General features: G+C 45.0%; 1 protein-coding gene across 2 annotated transcripts in view; it reads right to left on the reverse strand.

Annotated features, from left to right (window-relative positions):
* The window catches only part of CDH13 (cadherin 13), a 1113397-nt gene that overhangs the window by 408424 nt on the left and 683742 nt on the right, over window positions 1–21231 (reverse strand). The window lies entirely within an intron of this gene.

The following is a 21231-nucleotide window of genomic DNA, read 5'->3' on the forward strand; positions in this document are numbered from 1 at the left end:
AGTTAGCAGTTTTTATTAAAAAGAGGTTCTGTGCATTCCTGCTGCTTCCTAAGCCATCTGTCACAGACACCTTGGGCAAAAAGAAGCTACAAAGAGCTCAAGGAGCACTTTGATCAGCTGCAGAAAAACAAGAAAGAGCTGGCCTCTTGCTTTTGGACAGATGAATGTTAGCATCTCACCCAGCATTTCCCCCTACTAGAGACATTTTTACAGGGAATTTAATTGATCCTATTAGACTTGGTATGGGAATCAGTTATTTTTATAGTTACGGTCAGCCAGTAAGAGAAGCTAGGTGATGCACTTTTATTGTGGGTCTCAAATTGGAAGAAGCACAAAAAAAGCTAAGCAAAATCCTGGAGAATTATTGAACAGATTCAAGGTTTGGGTTTTTAAAAAATTTATTTATACCACACGTGAATCCACACTGGATTCGAGGGAGCCTGCACATCTAAACGCAATTAATGTAGAATTACAAATAGATAAGAAGAAGGATCAGATAAAAGAGAAATGCACACGATAGGCCGTCCACAGATGTAGCTGTTATGCTTGAACCACAAGCTTGACCCCGTGCATCTTGTTGGCTAAAGTGAAAAGGAGAAACATGGCCAGTGAATGCTGATGGTGATGGGGGTGGAGAACATGAGGCACTTTATCAAAGGGATTCCTGAGTCTCACTGCTTGGTTTAAAAACCAGGATGTAGAAGTTCAAACAGTTGAGGTCTTGGAATTTGGGATATGGAAACAAGTCCCTGTGACACCTGAGTGTATTATCTTAACTTGGGACTTGACTTTATAAGACTTGACCTCTTACCATATGGACTTCTTACACTGCTGACATTTGGGACAAGTTAATTCTTTCTGGTGGGGGCTGTCCTGTCCCCTACATTGGGGACTAGTGAACCTGTGCATTAGATGCCAGTAGCACTCCCCTCTGTATTCAGGACAATCAAAAACGTCTCTAGACATTGCCAAATGACCCCTGGGGGTGGGGGTCATCTCCCCCAACACCAGGTGTGCCTCAGACAATGTGCTGAGTTTAACTTCCCAGGGCAGCTGAGATGCAAGCGTTCACCACTCACTACCTCACACAACTGCTCGTCACACCAGAGCTGGCTCAGTGTAAGTCTCCAAGTGTCCTCAGCACAAGAAAGGAGGGTAAGATTCGCTTTTAAGAACAGGTGTACTCCTAAAATGTTTTCCGTAAACACAACTTTATAATGGTGTTAAGATGATCATTCTTGCTTAATAAAATCTTATTTCCCCATTTGCATTCATTAGGAAGTTATGGCCATTATTATATTAACCATAATATCCTAATAAATACTTGCCTAAAGGTAGAGCAAACACATCAGGAGAAATTAAAACTTTCTCTTCAGATTCTAAAAATGCCACTCATATCCTAAAATGAAAGTACACTTGGCGTAAGGATGCTAGCTCATATGGTGCTTGGCACAGGAGTGTAAAGATGGACGGGGGAAATTGTTAAGCCTGGGATAACAACAGAACTTAACCCTCTCCTCCCACCCACGGATCAGTCTACGCAGGTGCACCAGCCTTGGAGCGGCTCCCTGGGGACTAGAAAGAGGCATACCCTTTGGGTCTGCACGTTAAATGCTCACAAAGCTCCGCTGGGCTGGGCAGATGGCTTTCTAGGTATGTGCCTCCCTCCAGGCAGCCTCAGCTCTGATGTCCCAGCCAGGCGACTTCACACAGCGCCCTCATCTCCCACAGAACACGCCTGCTCCTCAGAAGGAACCAAGCCTCCAGCTGCTATCCAGCAGTGTTACCAAGGCGGGGAGACAGGGTCTCTGGCATGCAGCCCATTCATCCAGATCTCAGAGGCCTGCCCTTTCAGATAAGACCCCAGAGGCAGTTGACTCTCCTCCTAATATTTTTTCAGATTTACAGTTCTGGGAAACCTACCCTAGACCAAAAGCATTATATCTTAAAGGCGGTGATAAGTCACAATCACTATCACTCTCACGCCCCATGAGTACAGTCATTTAGCTAAAGGGTTTGCTGCTAACCACCTCAGGTATCTTGAGTTACTCATTCTCTCGTGTCTCTTGTTCCTGTTGCACAGAAACAACTATTTGGTTGGTCAATGACAGTGCTATTTTGGGGGACAGGGGTTGTTAGCTAAACATTTATAGAAAGAAACTTGGATTTTAAAATCTTATTCAGTTGGACAGATATGGAGTTTTTTTACTGGGAACTCTTCATCCAAACAGAACACTGGACGTCTCATGAACTCTTTTTGTGGCTAACCTCTAACAAGGTTAAGTTCTGTTTGGTAAGGCTGGTAGGGGCAGGGGTATGCAGGTAAATGATTAACCACCAGCTTTCTGGAAAAGTGAAAAAGCCTTGGCTTGCAGCGTCTGCCCATTTCCAGGGTGTAAACTCTCCTGTCGTGACTGATGTCAAGCTATAAACACTGAATGTGGAATTGGAAAGAGATTCCAACAAGCATTGCAGGAGAGTGGATGAGCTGGCTCTAGCACATCGTCCCTTGGTTAAAGGACACAATATCCTCTACTTGGTCTGGTCAATGTATTTCAAAAACAGGTTCTGTATGACATGTAAATTGCTAAAGAGACTTGAGTGTTGGCAATGACTCAGGGAAGACTAAGGTTAAGGTCCAGGCACACGACGGTTGTGTGTAAGGAACAAAACTCTGGGGGATATCCCTGAGTAGCCTGGACTTGGAAGTGCACCTTTCCCCATCTCAAAATGATTCCTAAGGGTCACACAGAGACTATGATTTCCAGTCCAGTCTTTCAGGACAAAGAAATGGGGTGAGAGACTGTGAGCTTAAAAAATGAAAGACATTAGCAGATTCTTTGCCAGAATTAGACACAAGGATGTTGAGTTCAGCTTGGGAAGACAGGAAGGGCAAGACGGCAAAAGATCACTTGGAGCTGATACGCGTGGCAGGCGGCAACACGGGACGGTAGGAGTTCTGGGCTGGGCAGCGGACTTCCCTGCACAGAGCAAAGGGTGGAGCTTTGGGTTTGGTTAAGACTGGAAGGGCCAGAAATAGAAAAAAGGAAAAGGAAGAAACTTGGGGGAAGGTCTGTTTAAGAGATGAGAAGCAGAGAAGTTCCTGAGTGCTTTTGGGAAAAGTTCCAGGAGACGGAAAGGGAACGGGAAAGTTAACGTTGCAGAGCAGGAGAGAAAAGAGACTTGCTACATTGTGAGAGAATTCTCTTCATCTACCAACCTACTGATGATTCCTTAGGCTTACTTTCATTTTAAGTTCTTAGCCCTGTGAAGTAATTTTTAGTACTTCCTGTCGCTGATTTGGTGCTGCGGATCTCGGTGAAGTCTCCGATAAGCTCCCACAAGCTTAGGAAAGGCTGCGGACAGCAGCAAAAACACACCCACTCCTGAAGAACGCGGTCCCGGAGTCTGGGATTTTAATTTTTCTCTGTTCTCGCTCCTTCTCACCCACACACAAACACACCGACACTGCTCTCTCCCTTCCTGATCTTTCTGCCCTCTTCCTGGAGCACGCCCTCCCCTTGGCCCCGCTGATGGCAGCAATCTGGGGCTGTGAGTCGAACAAAGCCCGTGGATTCTCACAGTGCTCACCCCCCATCTCCTCAGCACCCCCTGATCAGGAAGAGCCCTCAGAAATGAGAAAACATCAACCTTCCCCTATGGCTTCATCTTGCCTTCTCCCCACCCCCCCCTTTTCTAGTCCCCTGCCCAACAGCCTGGTGTCCCCTGGACTTATTAAACAGAGCTGTAGAGACAGAGCAGAACAAAGGACCCTAATCCGTGGGTGACATTTAAAGAGCAGCAGGTCTCCTTAAGAAGCATCTGTCCTTCAGAAGCGTGTTTTATTATTTGCTGTAACTCACTAGCTGATATTCATGGGGTGTATTTAGGCTTGATTTCTGGATTTGATATTGGAGCACTGTTTGGTTTGCCCATTGAAAGGATTTAGAATTACAGGTGGAATGAACATGATGAATGAGGAAAGCTGATTCCTGTCTCTAAGATTAAATTTAAAATAAACCCAATAGTTAAAAATGGTATAGATAATAACTTCTTATCTTTTTCCTAGGCTTCATGGGAAATCCAAAAGTAACCCCAGAGGAAAAGAAACAATAAGGCAAGTATTTATAGGTGATTTAATGCAGGGTGGTGGTGGGGGTGATATCCAGATCTCAATAACATATGTGTTTAACACATGTTTTATAGGTAGTGTGCCACTGTGGTCATTTTTTAAAAAACAAAAGCGAGGATAGAGTGGACTGTATTCTCAATATGTCCAGAATGAAGCAGGAAGGAGAGGCGCTAGGTCCTGACACAAGAGCGCAGTGTGTGCCCTACTGAAGCCCATACAAGCCTGAGCCCTCATCAAACCCTGTAACACTCCCAGCTCTTTGCAACTCAGCCACTGAGATCCTCATCCGGAAGCATATCCTATCCAAGTGTCCAAGTAAATGATACCAGGTACAGAATATATCGCCAGTTTGTGTCCCGCACTGCCACCTTCCTGTGGGCTTAAATTAAAGGACCTGCCAGACCCCATCTGTCCTTTCCTTAAAATCAAGTCTGTGAGTTGGTTCTCCTCTCTTTCCTTGGATGGCATAGATCGAATGATCTCTAATCCTAATATCCACAGGATCCCTTTGCCTAGAGCTAAAGACCTAAAGATTCCTGCATCTATTTTCACCCCTCCCCCAAATCAAATCAGATGTCCTTCCTGGTTCACGTCAGTCATCACCTATGTTGCAGAAGCCATCCCAACAACCCATTAGATATGGATGTGCAAAGGCACTGAGGCAGCAAGGTGCATTAAGGAAATGATGAGCAGTTCAGTATGGCAGAGCAGAAGCACCACTGGAAGAAGAACTGAAGAAGGAAACACATGGCCAAGGGCCTGTGTCCCACTTGGACTTATCCTGAAGTTAGCAGAGAAGTGCTGATAGCTTAAGCAAGGAAAGGACCAGATCTAGTGTTAAGCCTCTGGCAGGAACACTGGGGAGGAGTACAGACCAGTGCTTAAAAGCCAAAGGGAAGAGTCTCACCTGTTCAGGTGAAAATGACAGTTAGAACTGAGAAAGTAATGCTCGGGAACCCAGGAAGAAATATTTTATAGATCACTCCAACAGGATTTAGTGATTGCTTCTTAAAGTAGATTACCTAGAAGAAAAACAAAGACAAATGGAGATGAATGAACCATGGAGAAGTGAGGAGATGAAGAAACACTCCAGGCTACAGGTAGGACTGATAGATTGCAGAGCATCATTGGGGAAAATCAGTAAATCAATCAACATGAGGCCCTGATGAGGAGATGAGTATCGTGAAGTTTGCAAATGCAGATGGAAGCAGAAATCAAGGAATAAAATAATCATACACCACTCTGACAGGGAAAAAACAATAATTTACTAACAGAAAAATACTACGTCTTTTTCAAGATTTCACATAAAATTTTTCCCACAGGTGAACATTTAAAGATCCCTCTTGGAAATGTTAGTGGAAACTGGGTTCCTGTCTTCTCAATGATTCCAAAACTAATGCATCTGGAGAATGAATAAATTCTAGTCCAGATACTTAACTGAATAAAAGCCTATTCTCAAATCTTGATTGTAACAATAAATAAGAACTAATTTGGGTTTTAGGCAAAAAACTTCTCAATGATAGAAGGAAACAATTAGGTTAGGTTTTCAATATGCTGAAAATATGTTTAAATTACATTTCATAGCTCCAGATCTAACCCTGGTTAAAGTCCCTTGCATAGGAAAACAATCTGAATTTAATTTCAAATGAAAAAGATAATTATTTAATTAACAGGTGACCCCTTGATAAATCTGTAAAGACCACAGCTAATAATTCTAAGTCTAAGTGGACTTCTCAGATTTTACATCTCAAGGAGGCCAGCTCAGCCTCAGCCCTTCTCTCTCGGTACTTCTGAGCAACATCTGAGATGATACTTAGGTCAACAATCATCTGTCAGTGCTGAAGTGTAAAGTAAAAGATAAATCATACATTTTAAAGTGACTTCTCCTGCAGTGGAATTTCTCCAGTGTTTGACCCTAATGAGACCAATGTCATCTTCTCACCAAAAAACTTCTTGAAGTCATTTCCTACAAAGCAAAAGTCTTCTAAGCTGCTCTGTTGGGAGACGAAGGGAGATATCCCTGGTCAAATGAGTCTGGACTATTAGAATCCAGAGGTAAAGAAACGGGCTTAACTTTGATCAACTGGTTTTTCAAACTTGGTTATGGATATGTCTGTCTTTCTGTTTGTATCTATCTGTCTATTGTCTGTCTGTCTATGGCAAAATGTGCAGAAAAGAGCTAACACAGCAGAGACTGCTGTCCCTAGGAAGGCCTGCTTCCAAGTTCAGCCCTTGACTGGCATCTGGGAACTTGGATTTTGGACGGGTTTTCCACTCTTTCCTAACAGATAAGGTTGGTTAACAGTACCCAGCCTGTTTATACGAAAATATATGGTTTCTACTAACCACCTGCTTTCTTTCTGGAAGTCTGGAGTCCTGCTGCACACCAGGCAGATGACGCCTACGTGACCAGCCCCCAACAAAAACCTTAGGCAAGGAGTCTGCAATGAGCTTCCCCAGCAGCCATTTCACGTGTGCTGGCCCAAGTCCTGCCGGGGAGAGTCAAGCACATTCTGGGCCACTCCACCAGGAAAGGCACCTTGGGAGCCTACGCCCGATTTCCTTGCCACATCCCCCCGTGTCCCTGCCCAGTGCTAATTTTGCTTAGTATCCTTTCGCTGTAATAAATCCTAGCCATGAGTGTGACAACATGCCGAGTCTGTGGGTTCTTCTAGAGAATTATCCAAAGTGACGGTGGTCTTGGGGGATACCTGACACACAGAGCATCCATCACCATTTTGCTAGACTGTGTTCTGAGGGAAACAATTGCTCAAGAGCATAGGTGAATTAAGAGAATGTATGTAAAAACTGGAGCACAGTTTCTGGCAGATGAGATGGGCTCTATAAGTGGTATTCCTTAATATTGTTACCCCAACATTTTTATTAATATTACTATAATTCTGAGAAAAGAGATGCCCTCTTTGCCACACCTTGAACATCAGCCACGTGCCCTGCACACTGTTCCACGCACAACTGCTCACTAGATGTCTGTTGAATGAATTATTGGGCCTTTATTTACAAAGTGCTGTGCCAACATGGTGAAGCCCATTTAAAGTGTGCTGTCTCAGCTCCCTCGATGCTCACAAATCTAAAACAAACACCATCAGTAAAGACAGAGCTGTAGACAAAGATACAGACCGAAAACTCAGCAATAAAAAACAAATGGATGCAGGAAAAAAAAAACCAAAAAAACAGCGGTCAATACACTTCCCTGAAGTAGAAAGCTTGACACTTTGGTATGTTCCTAATTTTAGAGGCAGACACGTGGATGGACTTTAGAATTCTGAATTTCCAGAGATGGGAATTAGGTGGTCCCACAAAAACCTTTTCTATGAAGCTGATAAACCCTTATGGGAGAAAGCTTCATAGCTAAGGAAGAAGAATATGCTTAAAATGGTGATGCTATACTTCCCCAAAAATCTAAATCTAAGCCAGTCAGTTAAAGTGTTTGTCTGAGAGGTTTCTTATTCCAGTAAAGCTTCACTTCCACTGAGGCTAAGATCTCCTATACACACTGACAGTAAGTATGATAGTCTTACATTCAAATATATTCAGCCAGGACCAGGCTCCACGATTACTAAGCCTGTTTCAGGTGAGCTACTTAACCTCTCAGTGCCCCACTTCCCTCAACTGTCAACTGAAGATAATAGTAATACCTACCCCACTGGGTTCTCACAAAGAAGAAGAAAAGCTACCTGAATAGCAGGAGGCACATCACACATACTTGAAAGTGTTAGCTGTTTTTGAAGGTATTTCCATCTGAGCCAGGGAGGCGGGGACCCCCGCTCAGCTGGGCAGAGCGTGCAAGTGGCGTGAATGTCAATTTCCCGAGAAAGACACAGTCAATGACTGCGGTTCTCTTTCCTGCAGACCTGCAGGTGGCCTCAGAATCTTCCTCAACATAGGTCTCTCTCAGGGACAGAACTGTCTCTCCAATTCACATGTTGAAGTTTTAATGCCCTATACGAAGGTATTTGGAGATGGGGACTTTAAAAGGGGTAATTAAGGTGAAATGAGGTCATAAGGGGCGGACCCTAATCCAGTCTGACTGGTGTCCTTCTAAGAAGAGGGAGGAAGAGGGAGAGATACCCTAAATGCATTGCTTAGTGCCTTGAACAGTACCCGAAAGGCAGGAGGCTCTTAGTCATCACCAGCTGAATTAATGAGTGTGAAAGAGTGAATGTGCGGGGCAGGTGGAATAGATAGATACACTTCAGAATAAGCACGTCAGTCACAGGAAATAGACTGGCTGCAGTGACGCCATACTGTTCTGTCTTCTTGACATGCGGGGAACCCCATACCCTTTGGGGAAGGTTTATAGTTCCACGTAGCTACCATGAGTTAGCCAGTGGGATGCCACCTGTTTGATGGGTCACAAAATAAGACCGTCCCGGGGTCACGGCATTGGAGAGAGGCCTGTGAATCTTAACATGGCAAGTGGATCTTTCACAGATAAAAATTAGTCTTTGCCTTTGGTATACAATCTGTGTTTAGAAAGGGCTCTCCCCTCCCTTCTCAAGCACCAGTGCAAAGCATCCAGGCAGTAAAGCACTAACTTCATTTCCTCTTCCCATTCATCTTTTTTATTTCCAACTTGAGGAGCTAACCCTGCTGCTCTCCCTCTGCAGTGATAACTTATAACTGAACGACTGCTGATCTCTCCCGTTAATGAAACCTCCCTCTATTTCTCTTAAGAAATGACATGGGCAGGGCTGTGAAACAGCCAATGTGACAAGACAGGTGCTGTATTTAAAGTGGGAAGTGAAGCATTAGCCCCTAGACCAGCACTGATTCTTGGTTCCTTAAGCTTTCCTTGAGAATGCAACTGCCCTGCTAGCAAGAGCACGTACAGGGATTTTGCAATGACTGATCCACCTCTCAGATCAGAATGTACCTCACCCCAAGCCCAAGCCGACCCTCAGCCCACAGGTGAAGACCGTGGGATACACATGTTCTTTACAATTAAACTTGGAGCAAAAGGAAACTGTCCTGCCTCTATGCCAGACCTGGTTCTCTAGACTTAGAGGCAACTTTCTGTAGAAAGAAGAAAAAACATTCAAAAGGGGACATTTAGTCTTATGCATGAATCAAGATTGGATGAATACATAGTGTGTCTGAAAAATCTGACTCAACCAAAATCTTCAGAAGGCTGAGACGACAGAGACCAATCTGTGCTCATCCAGCCTGGAACCTGGCTAGAACCAATCCAGCCAAGAAACAAAGACCACTGTGGAGACAAGATATCCACTCACACATTCACATGTTTTCCCGAGGATTTCAACTCCTACTGACCCACTCTCAACAAACAACAGATAGCTCATACTTAATGGACCAGCTTATACGGAGAAACATAACCTGTTCCTCAGTCCCTGTCTCGTATCTAGGTGGGGATGAACCTGATGACCAGGCTTCCAAGGGGAGGAAGACCAGCACCACAGCAACCCAATGGACTCTGACATCGGAAATGCGGAAATAAATTCCCACTCCTCTGCCTTCTGGTTATACGACCCTGAGCATAGTTACTTCACCTCCCTAGCCCTCAGTTCTTCAAAGCCCCGCTGTGTAAAGCAGAGATGAACAACCGATAGCAAAAAGCACAAATAATGTTTATTGAAGCACTGTTAAATGCCCAGTCCTGCGCACTTAACGAGGAATGTCTTACTTCCTCTTGACAACAGCTCTAGCAAGTAGGTCCTGTCATTTCTACCTTTTTATAGATGAGGAAACCAAGGCTTACAGATTAAGTGAATTGCCTCAAACTACCTTTCTTAGTGACAGGCAAAACTAATATCAAAATATAGACCTGTGTGATGCTAAAAACAACACTTTCACCCACGACTTCTTCCTAGATCTGCACTTTCCAATACCAGATCCATCAGCCAAGTGGCTATTTAAATAAAAACTAACAAAAACAGAACTTAAAAAAAATCAGTTTCATAGTTGCACTGACCGTCATTCCAGGGCTCAAGCCACTGGTAATAGACGATCATATATCTGGCTACCATGCTGGGAAGCAAAGATACAGAACATTTCCATCACTGCAGAAAGTTCTATTGGGCCACACTGGTCTAGTCCTTCTCCAATATGTATGGAGCCTGACTTTCAGGAGGCATTAGTGAATGTGAGGCTTGACCACATCAGAAGAGAACTGGGATGCTTCCTCAGCTGGGCTCCACTAGGCTAAAGTCACAGAGGCTGGTTCAGGTTGTGAAGAAGCCGAAGATTATGCAATTGGGAGGGTTTCCTTTAAGCAGAAGACATTGACATGCAATGCAACCTTGGGAGCGGGGCTGCAGAAGGGGTCACTATAAGTAAAGGGCTCTGGAAGTCCAGCTTAGTTTCCTGGTCACTTGCTTCCAACTCTGGAGCAAAGACCAGTGTGGGTCACCAGGCTCCCGTCATGAACACATCGCTGTGGTGTGGGTTCCTGGTCAGCTCTCTGCTGAGCTGGGCAGATACTGCCCTTCTCCTGTCTCTCAGCGGCCACTCTGTGTACTGAATATCCATCCCTTTAGGATGTAATTTCTTCAGGCTGTTGTCAGATATGGACAAGGTGCCCAGGCCACCATGGAAAATGTGCAGGACACCCCGCCCCTGGATTCTCCCTCTGCCCCACCCTTTTCCTCCTGAGAGGAGGAAACCTGAGTGTTTCTGTCCTCTGACTCTTGCCTCCCTCACCATTTCTTATTTTCCATTGTTTAAAAAAGAAAATTGAGGTCAAATTCACATAGTGCAATCAATTGTTTTAAAGTGAACAATTCATGGCATTTAGTGCATTCACAGTGCTGTGCAGCCACCGTTACTGTCCAGTTTCAGAACATTTCATCATCCCCAAAGGAAACCCAATACCCACCAGTTGTCCCCAGTGATCTGCTTCCTGTTTCTATGATTTACCTATTCAAGACATTTCAGTTGAATGAAATCATACATGTAACCTTTTGTGTCTGGCTTCTTTCACTCAGCAGGATCTTTCCAAGGCTCACCCACATTGTACCATGCATCAGTACTTGGTTCCTTTTTAATGGCTGAATCATAGCCCACTGAGTGGATGACCAACATTCATTTATCCATCCCTTAGTCCAGAGACTCCCCTACCTCTTGATGAGCTAAAACAACAGGAAGGAGGAGAAGCCTAGGTTCCACTACATTAATAGAGAATATTGATGCCAAATTGTCTCCAGAATTGTTTTTCCAAAATGGCGGACCATGCAACATCTCAGGAAGGCATGCTGGCATCCACTGGGCACTCCACACTGACTGTTTCTTTCTGGTCTCATCAATTAAATTTTTTTTCAGTAACATTATCCAGAGTGTGAGTTCTGTATTGGTTAATACTTCTTACAGGAGAGCATTGTTACAAGGTTTAGTTTTTAAAAGTGTGGACTATGCTCACTTAAACAGGTTTTCAACTAAAGGCCTTCAAATTGTCTTTACTGTGTCAAATATACACTGTGAATTTTAAAGAAGCAATTAGAGTTTTCAATGTTTCCCAGCCTTTCAATGTTTCCCAATTGTTCCCAAGAGAGCACAGGACTCCCTTTCATGTGAGAGTGTGGGTCTGCATATGTGTGTGTGTGTGTGTGTGTGTGTGTGTGTGTGTGTGTGTGTGTGTGTTGTGTATGTTAGGGGGCCATCTCTTAGTTCTTGTTTTTCCAGAAACAGTTTGATAAAGCTATTCTAAATTAACATCTGAATCCTTCTCAGGTCTATGTAATTGCTGGGCGGGCGGAGGGGTGTCCACACACTTTGGAGTACTTCTGCTAGGCTTAAAATAGGTACATTTGGAGACACAGTTAAATATCTTAAATGCATTTAAATGCAAATTATTTCTGAATTAATCATATAAGCTATATAAAGTGTCATGAGTCTGAATTGCAGTCGAATGGTAACAGCTCATAACTTATAACACAATTTTCTTTTGGAAAATATCTTAATCCTTCAGCACTCCATAGCACACAAGTTTGAGGATCTCAAAGGCAGAGAGTCATAAAAAAGGGTATCTTTAAGAAATGGACATTCGAGCATATATCCTCAGTAGATGTATTAACACTTAAGATAAAATCTGCTGAAATGTGCCGTAGAGTTGGAAATTGTGTTTCTGAATAATATCTACATAATTTTCAATAAAAATAAACTTGCAGCAAATTATCTAGATCTTAAGGTGCCAAAGACAAATGGCCTTTGCTGGAATTAGTTTTCCCTCAGGAGTAAGGAAATGGAATTTGTCTTCTGCAATGAGAAAAAAAAAATTAAAACACCATGCCAAATAAAAAATGAGTATTGGCGAATTCTTCTAAAACCATATTACTGGGTGCTTCTCAGAATTAAAGGGGGGGATCTCTAGGCAGGGTGGGGAGCCCCCAGCGAGCCAAGATTCCAGCTAAAATGAAGTCTGGTTGGTGAAAACAGGACTTGGTTAGGTAGAAGATTTACCATGTTTAACACACACGTTACCACTTTCAAAGATCACAGCAACCCCAGAGGGTGTTTCACTCTTCTCATGTTCCACCAGGGTTTCTCAGCAGTGTTACTAGGACATCGGGGGCTGGCTCATCCTTTGTGGTGGGGGCTGTCCTGTGCATGGCAGGAAGCTTAATGGCACCCCTGGTCTCTACCCACTAGCTGCCAGTAGCAGCCCTCTCCCAGCTGCGTTAACCAATAATGTCTCCTGACATCGCCAACTGTCCCCTGGGGGCCAACATCATTCTTAAGTGAGAACCACCGGTTTACAGTGAGCAAAGCAAGCATTTAAATGATGTGCGATGGAGCCAGTGTGCAGAGCCTGGGCTCGGGATGGGGAAGAAGGCTGTCACCTGGCTCTGTCACCTACCAGCTGTGTAAGCTGCTTCCTGATGCTCCCCTTAGTTTCTCCAAATGAAAAATGCACAAAAACGGTCTCTGCCTCAAGGTTCCTGAGGGAGCAACAGATGTGTTGTTTTTTTTTTTTTGAAGTATAGTTAATTTACAATGTTTGTTAGTATCTGGTGTACAGCATAGTGATTCAGTTATACATACATATATATTCTTTCTTGTATTCTTTTTCATTATGGGTTATTATAATATATTGAACATAGTTCCCTGTGCTTGTTGTTTATCTGTTTTACATATAGTAGTTAGCATCTGCTCATCCCAAACTCCTAATTTATCCCTCCCCGACCCTTTCCCCTTTGGTAACCACAAGTTTGTTTTCTATGTCTGTGAGCCTGTTTCTGTTTTGTAAATAAGTTCATTTGTGTCATATTTTAAGATTCCACGTAAGATGTGTTTCGTTCACTCTCAAATCCCTAGCAGGCTAGGGGACACTGAACTTTGAAGAGAGCATCCAAGAAGAGGACTTAATCGAGCCGGACACAGTCAGTGTGAGGTCAAGCTTGGCTGCTGGTATCTTGTGTAAGTGGTGCTGGGGCAGGGATCTGGACTTGGAGCTGACTAGGTCTCATGCCAGGATGCTCTCCTCTAAAGCATCAGGGTCAGGGTCAGGACCAGGTGTGCTGGTACCTGCCTTCTTAGGCTGAGACATCAATACTCTACCCAGTCTCCCCTACCTCTCCAGTGGGTAAGAGGGCCTCAGGGCAGGCCACCATTTAGGGCCCACCTCGTGCCACAGAAGCTCTGAGCCTGAGACTGCTCCAAGCACAAACAAAAACCCAGTGTCCGACTCTGCCTGCTTCTCACTTGTTCTGGAGAAACACCGAGATGACATTTCAAGAAGAGAAATGAGGAGAGTGTGAAAGAGGCTGGGACATTTACGTTCTGATAGGAAAACACATCAGAGAAATGACAATCTGCCTCTGACCTTAAGAGAGAGAATCATAGGGGTGCCCCTGAGGGTTGGCTGCGAGCTATGGCTCCCTCCAGTTACCGCCCTATTTGCAGCCAACAGAAGAGGGGAGCCCCTTGTTCACACTGCTGCTTATGCCGTCCGTCCCCAGGTTCTGGAGGTGACGGTAGCTGAGGCCAAAGGTTCAGCTCATCTCTCTTACCAGCTGTGTGATCTTGGATCAATTCCTAACCTGCCCTGTCCCTCTATTGCCAATCAGTTGAATTTAAAAATAAGGTTATCCTGGATCATCTAGGTGGGCTGGTGTTACCATAGGGTCCTTACAATGGGGAGAGGAAATGCAGAGAGAGAACAGTGCAAGCAGATTCAACTGGCCACTGCCAGCTGTGAAGATGGAGGAAGAGGTCACAGGCCAAGGAATGCGCCTCATGGCCTCTTAGAAGCTGGAAAAGGCAAGGACACTGATTCTCCCCTAGAGCCTCCAGAGGGAATCAGCCCTTCCTATGGACATCTTGGTTTTAGCCCAGGGAGACCCCTAATTGACTCCTGACCTCTGGAACTGTGAGGTAACAAATCTGTGTTGTTTTAAGCCACCAAGAGTGCTGTCATTTCCTATGGCAGAAACAGGAAGCTAACACAGGCTACCTAACCCACTGAGTCAATGCCAGGGTTACTGAGGGCTGAGCGGAACCCACAAGGGCCACCATCATCCCCGGGGTGGTTGTTACTCTATGACTCAGAGCAAGAGTCGGCCTCAGGTGGAGCCCGCAGGCAGGACAGCTCAGGCCTGCCCCTAGCTCCCTGAGTGATGCTGGGAACAGAAACCTGCCAGGAAAGAGAAGCGAGTGTAAATCTCATTGCGTGTTGGGCATCTGCCAGCTCGCTCTCCCTCAGTGAAGCCTCTTCCAAGCACACTTTCATTTACTCAGGAAGCGGAGAGCAGACGAACTTGGGCAGCCCCGGCACTTGATCTGGAAGTGGGGTTCACTGCATCTCCATGAAAATGCCTCCGGGGAGCCTGTCCCAATGGAGTTAGCTCGCCTCTGGGTCTAACAGCATCCCCACACATTCAGCCTTTCCTCCAAGATCTCTGGAAAAGGGAAATGGATAAGCTCCCTTTTGGGACTGAAGATGGTCTCAGAAAACTTAAAATTAGGTTATCGAAGGGCTGTGGAGATGCCAACTCCTAAGGGATGTGAGGGCCCATCCAGTCCGGGGTCAGCAACTTCTTCTGTAGACAGGCAGAGAGGAGACACTGTGCTCTGCTGGCCGTGATCTGCAGCAACTCTTCAGCTCTGCTGTTCTGGGGGTCTGAGTGGCCGCAGGCAACAAATGAACAGGCAAGTCTGGGTCAGGCTATAGTTTGCAGACCTCCTACTTCTTTTTTATTTTAGGTTACTTTTTAAAAATTGAATTATGGTCAGTTACAATGTGTCAATTTCTGGTGTACAGCACAATGTCCCAGTCATGCATATATATAAATATATTCATTTTAATATTCTTTTTCATTAAAGGTTATTACAAGATATTGAATATAGTTCCCTGTGCTATACAGAAGAAAAATTTTTTAATTTATTTTTATATATAGAGGCTAACATTTGCAAATCTCAAACTCCCAAATTTATCCCTTCCCACCCCTTTTCTCCAGGTAAATGTAAGATTGTTTACTATGTCTGTGAATCCTACTTCTAATCTAACTTCTCAATGTAAGAACCCCTCTGAGCTGTTTCTGAAGGTGGTGTTTGAACACATCACCTGGCAAGGATTCACTACCACACAGGACACCTACTCTGTCCACGCTGGTCACCTGGCCATTCCTCCTCACACCTGTCAGGAAGCAGAACTACGGGAGAAGCCCAAACTCTTCCCATTGATTTCTTTGGAGAACTCTCCACGTGGCTGGCCTGCCAACATAGAAGGACCCCCCAGGGGAAAGGTAACTATCCCTCACCCCCATGAGATCAGTGTGTCATGATCTGACCTACAAAATTAACTGACTGTTCATAGAGGGAGTCAGGGTGGGAATGGGGGTGGAGGATGAGGGAGGGCACCCTTCTAGGAGGGGGAACCTGGTGTCCAGGTCCTCTAGAGAACAGCCTTCCTATTCATTTCTGTGTCTCCCCCCAGCCCTAATGCCTAGCACCAGCTCTTGCTCTGGGTGGTAGCTCAGGTCTAGAAAGCCCGGTGAGAGAGTCCAGGGAAGATGAAGGCAAATAAAGAACCACTCAGGATGGAAACGGTATTTCCAAGATGTATTCTGGATGCTGGCATATGCTTGATCCACACCCCAAATAACAGAACTTGCAGTTTTTCCTTCCTTCTGTCTCAGGGCCTGGACTTCCTGGAACTGATCACAAATAATGCCACCCACACTGTGGCGTTCCCAGCAAATAGCTGTCACATTGGTTCAATGCCCTCGGCGGTCACTTCCCAGACATAAGCATAGACTTGGGAACAGGGGAGTAGATGGATGAGGGGGTTTGGGAGGAAGCCCCCATTACCATGCAGAAATTCTACATTCTGCACCCATCCCACAGGTGACATCAGGAATGAGAAATCCAGTCCTTCACGTGCCCTGATCTCTTGAGTTAACACTTATGTTTTGGAAATATATTTCCTTTTATTTGGAAGCTGAAACAGCTCTGCTAGTTAACAGAGCCTCACATAACAGAAAGGAAGAAACATGAAACAGGAACTAAGGTGACTTGAGTAGAGTTCATGATTAGGCTCTGTGTTAAAAACTCAAAAGGAATAGAAAATGCATACACAATATACTGTGAAATGCCAGTCCTCAGGTTTCTAAGACTTTATGATCATCTGGCCAAGGCCTCTGCCTTGGGTCTACCACCTTGACCACTGCTTTCCCCCAGGTGTTAGCCAGTGACTCAGTGTGCCCCTCAAGCCAGGAGGGGATGCTCAACATTGAAAGAGCTCTCCTGACTTGTTATTGGCAAACATCATCAACCCAGTCTTGGATCTGTTAATGTTTGACATGCTAACCCATCATTCACTGAGGATGCCTTCTCTCCAGCCTTTGACTTTATCCCATCTTTGGAGTGCCTGGTCAAGGTTCTGTCTGGCCCCAGCTGCGGGCAGGGAATGAGCACCTGGAAGTGACAGAGCACAACCAAGTTCTTTTAGCGAGCATGTAATCTTTCCCATGTGGTACCAGAAAAGATGAACTTTGCTTTAAGGAGCCTGATATGCAAATATTCATAATTTCAGAAGAAAGAAAAGTAATGTGGAAGTGATTTTTTGGCACCTAATGCCTTACTGCAAGAACAAGATAAGCCTTCTTCAAAATAAAGATCTTAAAAACAGATGCCAATCAAACAAATCAACAGCTAACAGCTCCAGCCAACTGTGCTTAATAAATAATTTTGAGATAGCTCACTGATAAACTCCCACAGAAGAAAGAACTGAAAGACTGGAATTTTAACAGAGAATGCTCTCTTGGCCTGGAGATTGAGCCAAACAAGGGAAGGACCAGGCAAGCACATAATGCACTCCCCATCCCTCCACATACGCGGATTTAGAATGAAGAAAGGTATTCTTGTTTACTCTGTCTGGAAGAGAACTTCAAGGCTGAGCTCAGGGAAGGCAGGGTGTATCTTTTATCTCTCTTCCCCAGGGCCTACTAGGTAGTAAATTCTCAACAAACCAATGCATTTTTTAGAATTAATTTCTATTTTATGGCAATTTGAATGTTATTGTTGACTTTCTCAAACAATTCTTATCTTCCTGAAATGCAAATTGCATGACACTCCCTTGCTTACAACTCTCCAAGGCTTCCAGAGAATAAAAACCAAAAGAAGGGTGACTACTCTGCAAGGCCTGGCAGGACCAGGTCCTACAATTCTTGCTACTTATTTCATCCAAAGGTATATTTAGTATCTTCACTATGAGTTTGGATTCACCTCCCAGGTCTTCCTGGGTGAGAATGCCATTTATCTGATATATGCCACTCTGGCTTCAGAGACCCAGAGATGGGACTCGTGACCTCTCACTTGTCCTCTACTGGCAACCAGAGCCATCTGTGCAAAATCCACATCTGACCACGTCACTCCAGCCTGAAATCCGCTAACATCTACCAGTCACCAAGGGCTGTCTTATCTAAGCTCATTTCTTAGCACCTGGTCCTACCTTCCCTGCGAGTCAAGTTCAAGTCCTGTTTCCCTCAGGGGCCTCACTCTCCTGCAGAGGCATCGTCAACTCTTTTGTCCCCTCTCCTGGGAACACTCTTCCCGCCCTGTCCCCTTCCGGTCACCTGGCTAACTTCTCCTCATTCTTCGGCACTTGCTTTGCTGTCCTGCCTCTGGAAGGTTGTTCCTGGCCCTGCTCTCGTCCTGTGGTGGAGGAGGTGTCTTGATACAAATCATCCCCAGGTAGACCATGGGCTTTGCAAGGACAGGGACAGTGTCCTTGCTGTTGTGCCCTAGAAATGAACAGACCTCTAGTCTATTCATGCCTGGTGAGTATTTGAGTGAACAAACCACATGTTCAGACCCTCTAAGAGGCCAGCCCCACGCTGGTGCCTGCAGAGCATGACATGTGGCATCTGTCCTGTTCCTTCGAGGACATTGAGCCACATCTCTCCCTCAACTGACTAGATGCCAGTAGCACCAAGCTAAGCTGTGACAACCAAAAATGTCTCCAGACACTGCCAGACGTCCCCTGGGGTGCACAGTCACCCTAGATGAGAACCCTTGGTGTCAAGACCTGAAAGGGAAGGACAGTATTCCTGCCCTCAGACCTTCCATCAGGCTTGCCTGGACCATGCAGCTGCTTCCATTCCATGCTCTGTATCTTTAATCTGCTCCATTTTTATTCCCAGTATGTACAACCACCTTCTTGTGTTATATACTCACTAAAGTTCATTTATTGACAGAGTTCCACGTGGCAGAAACTTGGTGGTGGTCTGCTGCTCTCTCCCCACTACTTTGGAACAGTGGCTGGGTATGAATTAAGCATCCCATTGAGGTCTGCTGAGTCAATCAATCTTGTAGTTGATCTGAATTGCGCTTGATGGGGCTGTTGGGTGTGTGCTGGCCGTGGCGTGCGCACATCCCTGGGGCAGTTCCTAGTTGCCTCTCCACAGGCGCTGCTACTTTCCCCTATGCTTCTCTTGGCTGGAAGAGAAGTCTCAGCTGGCAAAGATCAGGCTCCTACACACTCTCTTTCGTCTCCTGGAGTTTTGCTCGCAGACGCTCTCGACTTTAAATCTGTAATTGAGGTGGTCTGCTCCAATTAAACACAAAGCAGGGCCCTGGCCAGAACTGAGGTCAGCAGCTCTCTACCCTCAGTGAGGACATAGGTCACATCTGCACTAACCCCCTTCACAGGACCCCGGGTTCCCACCTGCTCAAGGGGAACTCCAGCTCCATTACAGCATCATTCCAGTATTTCCTGGGAAATCCAAGGCTGACTTCACAAGTGCCCCCAATCAATGTCAGCATCTTCCCCCCTCATCTGGGCCACTCGAGGGAGCATTGCCATGGTGATCCAACCCCTAATTACCCACCCTCCCATGCCGAGGTGCCGCAGGAATCTCTGGGCAGGGGGATGGCTCTCTTTAGAACTGTGTCATCATTTGTCACTTGGCTTCACAGCTGTAGTGCTTGAACCTAGAATCTTACCCAGTCTTTTGCCATTGGTTTAATTAGCTTCTGGTCCTCACCTCCAATTTTGTATAGTAGTTCATGAAAGAAATAATTTCCATAATTTTCTGCCCTCTAACCTCAAAGTGTCAAACCCACTTTAAGAGGCCAGAGGAGGATAGTCTGTTTTTATCTTCTTTTGCTTCTTTCTCCTCCTAGTCCCTGTCCCCAACAAACTCCTTCCCTCCCCTGCTCATTTTTACAAATGAAAAAAAAAAAAGAAGAAAACCCTTAATGCCTATTGATGAATGCGAATATATGGAGAGTGAGTGGTGGGAGCTGGAAGGAGTGTCTTGTCTGTGTTTGCAGGATCTAGCCCCGGAGAGGCAGCCACAGTGCCTGTTATGGAGGGAGAACAGAACAGCGGCAACCTTTTCTTCAGTGTGGAGAGTCAAAACCATTGGTCAGTTATAGAGCTTCTTATTTATAAATTTAGCAGGTTAGAGAAAATGGGTCCAAAGGCTCTTGCAGTCCTGATATTCTGTGGTTCTTCAGCATTTGGGAAAAAAAGAAGCTGCTAAATCATTTGAAAAGCAGCTACAATGAAAGAGCTTTGGTTGTAGTTAGATAATTAAAGCAGAAAAAAAAGAAGAGAAGAATTGATGACCACACACATTTTCATTCCTTGACTGTCTGGTAGGTCCAGGCTGTGGGCCCGATGCCTTGGATGTGAGGCCCAGCATTGGGAGGAGAAAGCTGAGGGAAGAATGTAGGGTTCTCCCAAGATTCAAGTTCGACTTCTTCTGAGGAGTTTAAGCTAATGAAGTCTCGAAAAATACATTTCCATGGCCCTGAGTGAGCCAGCAGCTTTGCTTAGTGGACCAAATAATCAGTCAGGAGCAACTCAGTGGTCTAATCCAGGTATGTGGCTGCCACCGTGATGCTGTTTAACCTCTTTAGGCCTCAGTTGACCAGGTGCACCTCACAGATAAGGTCAGGCTGCAAAATGAAGTGATTAGAAACAGAAAAGCCGAACGGGAGGGTTGGATGGAGATCCTCGGAGGTTCTGGTGTGGGGAGATACTGCGACCAAACCCTGAATTATTTTTTTCTCAAGTGAGTCAGAAGACAATCCTTTTGTTTGTTTGTCAAATTGGGTTTCTCTGCATTTCCATTTCATAAGTGCTTGTGTCCAAAGAGACGGCAGAGAGTATTTCATTTCAGATATTTACTCAGAGTAAGGCAGTTGATGGAAAGGAAATCAGATCTTTGATTCTCTGCTATTGTGTGTTAGAAACTCTTACCTGTGTGATCTCATTTGATATTCACAACAAAGCTACCTGGTTGGTGTCATTAACCCCAGTCCTAATGATGAATAAACTGGGGTATAAATGAGTTATAGTAACTCAGAGAGTCTCAAACTTGGCTTCACAGTGGAAATACCTGAAGAGTTTTATAAATGTACTGATGTCTGGTCCCTTTCAACACAGTCTGATTTAATTGGTTTGGAGTTTAGCTTGGGCATCAGGGGTATTAAAAACTCCCCAGGTGATTTTTTTTTTAAATGCAGCAAAGTTTGAGAAGCACACGTAACTTCCTCAGGCTCACAGATCTAATATGGCAGAAAGGCTGGTTCTACCAAGCCCAGGGCAGCAGTTCCTCTCATCAGGGATTATCTTTACCTGGACCGCCTCAAATCTCCTGAAGACATTTTCATCTCTG

The sequence above is a fragment of the Camelus bactrianus genome, chromosome 9, assembly GCF_048773025.1.
Source record: "Camelus bactrianus isolate YW-2024 breed Bactrian camel chromosome 9, ASM4877302v1, whole genome shotgun sequence".
Lineage (NCBI taxonomy): Eukaryota > Metazoa > Chordata > Mammalia > Artiodactyla > Camelidae > Camelus > Camelus bactrianus.